The sequence below is a fragment of the Hippopotamus amphibius genome, chromosome 10, assembly GCF_030028045.1.
Source record: "Hippopotamus amphibius kiboko isolate mHipAmp2 chromosome 10, mHipAmp2.hap2, whole genome shotgun sequence".
In the NCBI taxonomy this organism is placed as follows: Eukaryota; Metazoa; Chordata; class Mammalia; order Artiodactyla; family Hippopotamidae; genus Hippopotamus; species Hippopotamus amphibius.
In genome coordinates, this window is record NC_080195.1 from 106184266 (window position 1) to 106193572 (window position 9307).

Here is a 9307-nt window from a genome sequence, read left to right on the forward strand (position 1 = left end):
ATACCAAAAAAAAGGGATGTGTGTGTGCACAGTAGATTAACTTAATTAGCATAACAAAGACCCAAAATTGGGGTGTGGGGTGGGAAAAGGTACCCTTGAAAAGAGGAGATTAACACTCATTTGGATATTTTTCCCTTTCCCTCGTCCCAGGTGGGTTACCCAGTGATTGAACCATCCTAAAGCGGTCAGTAAGGGCGACACACAGGATCTGTGGGAATTTGCTAATGGAAAACTGCCTTCCCCAACCCAGAATGCCAGCTTTCATTTTTGGCATCGAATTAACATGATGATTTATTGTCATCTGAGCCTGAATTGTCTGCATTTGACCAGTGCTGATCTCAAGTGCTTTCTGTTCCCCGAAACTATGAATAATGTATATACCTCCCTCTAATTGCAGACTACTAATGGGGAGACAAATGCACATCAGCTGCCTGAGAATCAAGATTTGAATTATTTCCAACACATATTACATTTACCCAACATGTTTGTCAAAATCACTGCTTTACAGCACAACTCAATGTTTTTCTCATCCTTCAAAATTTGTTTCCAGCTTTATTGAGACAATTGTATACATTTACGGTGTACAACTTGATAATTTCATATACGTCTAATTGTGAAATAATCATCGAAACCACGCTAATTAACAAATGAACATATCATCACCTCATAGTTACTGTTTTCTTTTTCTTTTCTTTCTTTCCTTTTTTTGAGATCCCAACTGCAGGGTGAAGAGGCTTCATCAATCCTTGGGAAGCCTGGGACTTCATTTATAGGTCAAGATTTTTTAATCTGAGTTAAGATCCATTACATTCTTTTTCTCCCATGCATTGGGTTTGTTCAACATTCAAAGTCCTATGCGATCTGAGTACCCCTGGTATCTACTGCCTTGCACATTCATTATCTTTGGCTTTAAACATTTTGGCACTGATGTGCCTAGATGTGGAATCTTTTTTGAGTTCATCCTACTTGGAGTTCATGGGGCTTCTTGGATGATAAATGAATGTTTTTCATAAAATTTGGGATGTTCTCAGCCGTTATTTCTTTAAATATTTTTCTTGTGCCTTTCTTTCCTTCTGACATTCCCATTATGCATATGATGGTGTACTTAATGGTGTCCCAGATTTCTCTGAGGCTCATTTTTCTTCCTTCTTTTTTCTCTCTGTTCCTCAGGTTGGATAATTTGTTTGATCTCTCTTCAAGTTCACCGTTTCTTCTGTCAGCTCATATCTACTACTGAGTTTTCTTCCTTTTTTTTTAATTAAATATTTATTTATTTATTTATTTGGGCTGCACCTAGGTCTTCATTATGGCGTACATGTGGGATCCAGTTCTCTGACCAGGGATCGAACCCGAACCCCCTGCATTGGGAGCCGTGGAGTCTTATCCACTAGACCACCAGGGAAGTCCCTCTAGTGAAGTTTTCATTTCAAATGTTATATTTTTCAACTTCAGAATTTCCATTTGAATCTTTTAAAATAATTTCTCTTTATTGATATTCTATATTTGATGAGACATTTTCATGATACCATCTTTTAATTTTTTTTAATATTTATTTATTAAAAGACCTGTGCCAGGTGGCACATTGGATCTTCATTGTGGCATGCAGGATCTTTTGTCATGGCATGTGGACTTCTTAGTTGCAGCATGTGGACTTCTTGGTTGCGTCATGCCGACTTCTTAGCTGTGTCATGTATGTGGGATCTAGTTCCCTGACCAGGGATTGAACCCAGGCCCCCTGCATTAGGAGTGCAGAGTCGTATCCACTGGACCACCAGGGAAGAACCACCCCGTGCCCCCCTCCCCTGTCTTTTAATTCCTTGTACATATTTATAATGGCTGCCTTGAACTCTTTGCAAAGCGCACCATCCAGGCCCCTTCAAAGGCAGTTTCTGTTGCCTCGTTTTTTTCCTGTATATGGGTCACACTTTCCTATTTTTTGCATGTCCTGTAATTTTTTGTTGCAAAGTGGACATTTTAGATAATATATTGTAGCAACTTTGGATACTGTTTCCCCCCTCTAAGGGTGGCTGTTGTTATTTGCTTTGTTGTCTGTTTGTTTAGTGACTTGGCTGAACTAATTCTCCACAGTGCGTTGCCTCTGATGTTCCTACTCAGATTTTCCCCTCTTGTTTTTCTCTGTTAACGTGGCTATTTAGGGGTTGCCCCTGGGTGGGAATAAGAAACTTATTGGGCAAAGTTCGTGCTTAAGCCTTCCTAGCCAGTTAGATTTTTGCTCTTTACCATTGTATGTGTGCGTGGCTATCAGAGTTCAGGGAGTTTATATTTTTGCCTCATGTTCAGCCAGGGGCTAGTAACTTGGAGGTTTCCTCTCTGGTCGTCCCGGAAAGGGCACAGCCTTGGGTATGCTCACAGTTTTCAGACTGCCGGGGATGAGTATGGTATTCTTAGGCCTGGCTTCCTAGAAGTTGCTTCTGGGTCCGAGTAGCTTGTTGGTGAACCAATGTTAGTAAGAGATTGCGTTTAAGCCCCTTGTGCCAGTGAGGCTTCTGCCCTGTGAGGGTGGTTCTGTGTGTGGCTTGGGGAACACTTTCACGTTTGCTCCTGTCCTGCTCTGATTGCTCTTGAGTAGGAGCAACCTACTGTGTGCACATGACTTTCCCAAACTCAGAGCTGACTGGATTCCAGGAGGGCTCTTCTTGGTTGTCTCTTTCGCTGGTTAACTCCTTGCTTTGCCATTCTCTCCTGACAGATACATTCGAGGGAAGCAGAGTGTGGTGGTGAAGTCCATGTGCTCTGGGTCCATAGTGCCTGTGTTCAAGTCGCTGATATGCCTAGCACTCGATGGATGTTCTTGGGGAAGTGACTTAACTCCTCTGTGCCTCAGTTTCCTCCTTTATAAAAAAGGAGTGATGATGGTATCCACCTGATAAAGTTGCTATAAGGAGTCAATGAGCTGGGACTTCCCTTGTGGTGCAGTAATTAAGAATCTGCCTGCCAGTGCAGGGGAGACGGGTTTGATCCCTTGTCTGGGAAGATCCCACATGCCGTGGAGCACCTAAGCCCGTGTGCCTAGAGCTAGTGCTCCACAATAAGAGAAGCCACCGCATGAGAAGCCCGTGCACCACAACAAAGAGTAGCCCCAGCTTGCTGCAACTGAAAAAGCCCGTGTGCAGCAACGAAGACCCAACACAGCCAATAAATAAATAAAATAAATTAATTAATTAAAAAAAAAAGAGAGCACTAATTTAAAAAGAAACAACTGTCTGGCCCAGAAAGTCAGTAATGCTGAGGCAGGGCTTCTGCTGTGGACCATTCTTTCTCTCTTTCCTCTTTTCCCCTTATTTCTCCGTAGATCTATTATGATCTGCTAGAGCTGTTAATCAAGGAATAGAAGAGTGTTGGAACTAGAAGGGAGCTTGGAAATCATCTAGTCTTACTGATCTGAAAGAGAAAAATGACACGCCCAAGGCCATACAGTTAGTGGCAGAGTCTACTGCAAGATGTTTTGCTGTAACCCTCCCCATCAAGGGGACAAACATGATCAAGTGTTGCAGAAGGAAAAGAAGTGCTAGAGTATTTGCAGGTTGGCTTGCACATAGCTTTCTCAATTAACAGTATCAATTCTAGGAGAAATTGTTTCAAAATGTAGTTAGTAGTACCAGACCGTTGTTAAGTCTTTTATTAGATTTTTAAACATATTCTTTGTGTCTAAATCATCAGCTGACAAAAGTGCTAAGAATAAGAAATAATTTCTCAGCCTTTATTGCTGCCTCCTACAGCTCTGGGGCAGGTTTGGGTACTTCTCTTCATCTTATAAGATGCAGTGAAAAATGGACATTTCATTGAAGATCAGAGGACACAAAGGGGAGGGTTCCATTCAAAGCCACCAAGCAAAACTTCCTAAAAGATGCCTGTACACATCCTGTTCTCCTGCCTTACATCTCTCATCTTCTTCCTTTTCCCTACCTTGCCTCTTGAAATACGCTCCAGGGTTCAACACTTCATGTAGAAAATAGAAGCACTGAAGCTTGCCATCCCCCCAGCCTCTCAGAGACCATTTATTATCCTCAACTGGGTGCCTTGCAAAGGTGGGAAATGGGAGGATGGTGTCTGTCTCATTTCCAATGCGAAGTGGTTTCTCAAAGGATTTGAACCACAAAACATTTCTCTTCTTTAGGTACAGGAGTAAAATTCTGCTAGTAAGAAAAATCTGATTTTTTTCCCTTTAAACCATTAATGTGACAAAAATACAAAAAACAAAGTAGCAATGACAGAATGTTCTTAATCAATAAATTCTCCATTTAAAAGGCCATGATCAGGGACTTCCCTGGTGGCGCAGTGGTTAAGAATCTGCCTGCCAGTGCAGGGGACATGGGTTTGAGCCCTGGTCTGGGAAGATCCCACATGCCGCAGAGCAACTAAGCCTGTGTGCCACAACTACTGGACCTGCGCTCTAGAGCCCCTGAGTGACAACTGCTGAAGCCTGCGTGCCTAGAGCCCGTGCTCCACAATGACAGAAGCCACTGCACTGGGGAGCCCCCACACTGCAATGAAGAGTAGACCCCACTCACTGCAACTAGAGGAAGCCCGCACACAATGAACGCCCAACAAAGACCCAACGCAGCCAATAAATAAATAAAAATAATTTTAAAAAATTAAAATAAAAATAAAAAGTGTTTTTTTTTTAAAGGCCATGGTCCGCATAAGAATAATTCACACACACTTTAGGATCTTGATTATAACTGAAAATTTTAAGGAGAGGGTCCAAGATTTTCATTTCAACCACTATTTAATTTTTATTTTTAAAATTATCTACCTATCTACAGATATCTATTTACTTATTTTTGGCTGCGTTGGGTCTTTGTTGCTGCGCGGGGACTTTCTCTAGTTGTGGATAGAGGGGGCTACCCTGTTGCAGTTCGTGGGCTTCTCATTGCGGTGACTTCTCTTGTGGAGCACAGGCTCTCAGCGTTTGGGCTTCAGTGGTTGTGGCACATGGGCTCAGAAGTTGTGGCTCTTGGGCTCTAGAGCACAGGCTCAGTAGTTGTGGTGCACAATCTTAGTTGCTCCTGATATGTGGGATCTTCCCCGACCAGGGATTGAACCCGTGTCTCCTGCACTGGCAGGTGGATTCTTAACCACTGTGCCACCAGGGAAGTCCTGCCCCCCCACCTTTGCTGAGGTGAGTTACTTGTGTGTCCTTATGGAGATAGTCTATACATAAGAATGCCATTTTACTCCCACTGCCACCTTTTTAATTCTGTCCCTTCTTCAGAATGACCGCTATGAATAGCCACCCCTGGATGGTTGTCAGGCTGGTCCTTCTGTTTGAGTGGCTGGAGGATGCCACTGCAGTGACAGCTCTCAGAGGCCCTGAGCCACAACTGGAGGGCCATCTCTGAACTTGCACCTCATATTTGGAGATAATAGTTGTTAGGGGCTGAATTGTGCCCCCCCCCCCCGCAAATTAATGAATTGAAATCCAAACCCCTAGTACCTCAGAATGTGACAAATAGGAAATTGGGCCTTTAAAGGAGAGATGAAATTAAAATGAGGCCATTAGGGTGGGCCCTAATCCAATCTGACTGGTGTCCTACAAGGAGGAGGAAATCTGGACCGAGACCGTGAAATAGAAGGGAAGGGGGCAGGACACAACCTTTAAAAGAATGATGTAGCCATAGGACATGACAAAAACTGGTTAGAACTAACTAGATCCAGGATGGCGGAGATCTGACTTCCAGTGGACCTTGAGTCTCATCATACACTCATTGTAATACACTTAGCATAAGCTAAGTGACACATGCACCAGTTTTGAGGTCAATCATCAAAGACCAAAAAGTGGGCAGTGGCCCAATATTTGGAAATCTCCAGCCCCTTCCCCAAAATCCTCCCACTCATTAGTTAGCCTGTGAAATTACCCAGCCCATAAAAACTAACCATGCCATATATTGAGGCTGCTCTCACTTTCTGAGATGGCCTATACTCTGTGGAATGTGTTTCTCCCAAGGCCTCTCACCTTCTGAGATGGCCCACACTCTGTCTGTGGAGTGCGTTTCTCTCGAAATAAATCCACTTCTTACCTATCACTTTGTCTCTCACTGAATTCTTTCTGCAATGAGACATCAAGAACCTGAGCTTCATTAAGTCCTGAGACCAGGTGTGTGGTCTCAGTTAAAAGACAGTGGGTTCAAGTCCAATCTGAGTTGCACAGTTTCGTAAGGGGATACCAAGAATACATGTGCACGAAGGAAAGACCATGTGAAAACACAGTGAGGAGGGAGCCTCAGAAGCCAAACCTGCCAACAGCTTGATCTTGGACTTTCAGCCTCCAAACTGTCAGAAAATAATATCTGTTGTTTAATAAGATGCCCAGTCTGTAGTATTTTGTTATAGCAGCCCTAGCAAACTAATAAAACAGTTCTCTTTGCTCTCATGCTTTCCTTCAGTGGACTTCAGGAGTTTGTATTATTATCCAAACGGTTTCCTCCCAGGAAAACTCTGAAAGCAAGTAGAAACTTTAGCTCTCTCCCTTCCCTCTTGCAAACACGCCTTGTCCTGCAAGTCTGGCCTTGGGGCTGCTATTGTCTCCTCCCCTTTCAAGTTTATTCTTCCCTTATTTTGCAAAAGGCACACCCAGCAGTTTTCCTGAATCTTATAGGGTGCTGTAACACTCTCAGGGCACAGTTAAAAAGGCTGATTTGCTGGGGAGGTGGATAGTAGGAAATAAGTTCTTTACAAAACTGGAGGGTTTCCAATGCTTGGCTTTCAGCACAACCTAATAGATTTGTCAGCTGATGTTTTTTTCTTTCCATGCAGGATCTTAGTTCCCCAATCAGGGATCAAACCCATGTCCCCTGCATTGGGAGCATGGAGTCCTAACCACTGGACCTCCAGGGAAGTCCCTCAGCTGAATATTTAATTAAAAATGATTCTTAATGATAGATCTTGTTTTATTTTGGTTTTGCTTGTAACAGAAGCTGTCAAGGAATTGAGTGATATTGCTACATAAAACTTCTTTCCTATAAATTTTTGGAGGTTAGTGGTGCATAAAAATTTAAAATGCAGTTTGACTTTCATTGTCCACAAATATTTAAATTCATGAACGTTTTAAAAAAATTAAATCGATTTGGAATGTTAATATCTTCATGCAGTGTTTTATTGCAATGCTCAGAATACAGGTGGGGCTCAGGAGTTAGCATTTTTAATAAGCTTACCCAAGGAACTACCTCTGTTAACAGATGGAGGATTTGAGGATTAGGATTGCTATTCTGATGGGTACTCTTTAGTATGGTTTTGAAACCAGGGCTGTTGGTGGGGGTGGTGCTGTGGGCTCCTGGGCGTGGAATTCTTTTTTTTGTCTCCCAGTTTCTTGTAGACTAGACTCCAGCCTCCATGACCTTCCCTGAGTTCCAAAGGGCAGATTTGTACAGTTGCTAATCAGGGGAGGAGCAGCCAAGAAACCACCCGAGGCAAGATTATAGGGGCCAGAGAAGCTCATCAAGATTTGGAGACCCACCACCTGAGACCCTGCAGCACACCCCAATCCTGTCGGCAACCCCACCCTTGAAGTATTGTTATAAAACTCATCAAATCCTCCTGGTTTGGGACAGGCAGGAGCCTGCCGTGTCCTCCTTTGCCTGACAAAGTAATAAAGCTATCCTTTTCTACTTCACCCAAAACTTTGTCTATAAGATTTGATTTGGCACTGGTGCAGAGAGGTGGAGCTTTTGGCATCAGTTTCTGTCACAAAGCGTAGAAGTCCTATCTGTATTAAGTGACTTCATGATGACTGTGAAGTATTTTAAATGTGTTTTTTTTTTAAAGATTATTTTATTTTGGCTGTGTTGGGTTTTTGTTGCTGTGCACAGGCTTTCTCTAGTTGCAGTGAGCAGTGACTTTTCATGTTGCAGCGCATGGGCTCTAGGCACTCACGCTTCAGTAGTTGCAGCATGAGGGCTCAGTAGTTGTGGCACACGGGCTTAGTTGCTCCTTGGTATGTGGGATCTTCCTGGACCAGGGATTGAACCCGTGTCCCCTGTTGACAGGCGGATTCTTAACCACTGCACCACCAGGGAACTCCCTTAAATGTTAGTTTGATGCATTTTATAACATAAATGTAATCTTGATGTATTTCAAAAACTATGAATTAATCTTTTTATGGTAACAGAGAAGTTGTATCTCTCTTTTTTGGGGAACAGTTTTACTGAGTATAATTCATATGCCGAACAATTCACCCATTTAAAGAGTACAATTCAATGGCTTAGGTATGTTCATGGGGTGGTGCAACTATCACACAATCTATTTTACTATACTCTCTTACCCCGGAGAAACGCTGCACCTTTCAGTCTCCAGATACCTCCATCCCCACAGCCCTGGGCAACTCTTAATCTCCTCTAAGGACTTGCTTATTCTGGACATTCCATATAAATGGAATCCTAAATGTGCAGTTATGTGCCTGGCCTCTTTGCTACTTAGCATCATGTTGCAAGGTTGATCCCCGTTGTAAGGTGTATCAGTACCTCTTTCCTTTTTAGGGCAGGGTAATATTTCATTATATGGATGGTCTATATTTTATTTTTCAGTTCATTAGCTGGTGGGTATTTGGATTATTTCTACTTATGGCCTTGTGTTGTGGTTAACATAAGGTTTACATAAAGAATGGCTATGAGACTGTCTGAAAGAGAATAGTGATGGAGGACGTAAAATTTATGTATTAGATAGAGAACTGGCAAAAAGCAGCTCAGGGAGATAAAAGCCAAGAGGAACTGTCAGCATAACATGAACTTAAGAAAAAGCAAAACCAAAAAAAAGGGGATCTTTTTATATTCCCGAACTACTTGCAGCTGCATCTGTCAGTTGACAGATGGAGCTGGACCTTTGTGAAATGGGAGCTGCTGAGCATGGGAATCCCTTGCTGTCTGGGGCACCCACCATTGTGTGAGAGGCAGTTTTTCTCTGTAGCAGCCCAAAGGCCATTTTCCTTTTCTCTCTGACCCCTGCATGAGAGCAGGGTGAGTGACTTAGACTTGACCAACCAGATAATCCTGCCTGGGCAAGTGACCCAGAGATAGAGGCATTCAGAGTGCATTTTGATTGTGGGAGCAGCTACAGATAGAGTGCTCACCGAAGTAGGGCTGAGGGAGCCTGGCGTGGCCATGGCAGCTATGTCTTGCCGGTCTCTCCCTGGGCATGATTTTGGCTGTGGCTCTGGCTGCTCAGCAGGGAGACTAGCCAAGAAAATCCTGGTGGAAAAAAGTAATGAGGAGGAACTAGCTGTACCAGTTATTAACCTTTATTATAATTAAATACCATATTGTACCTGAGTTACTTATTTTTGGCCGTGTCC

At 43.1% G+C, this 9307-nt stretch overlaps 1 non-coding gene across 1 annotated transcript; it reads right to left on the reverse strand.

Annotated features, from left to right (window-relative positions):
* Positions 1–1705: 1705 nt before the first annotated feature.
* On the reverse strand, positions 1706–1778 carry TRNAR-CCU (transfer RNA arginine (anticodon CCU)). Its single transcript has one exon. It is a non-coding gene; the product is annotated as a tRNA-Arg (tRNA).
* Positions 1779–9307: the final 7529 nt, after the last annotated feature.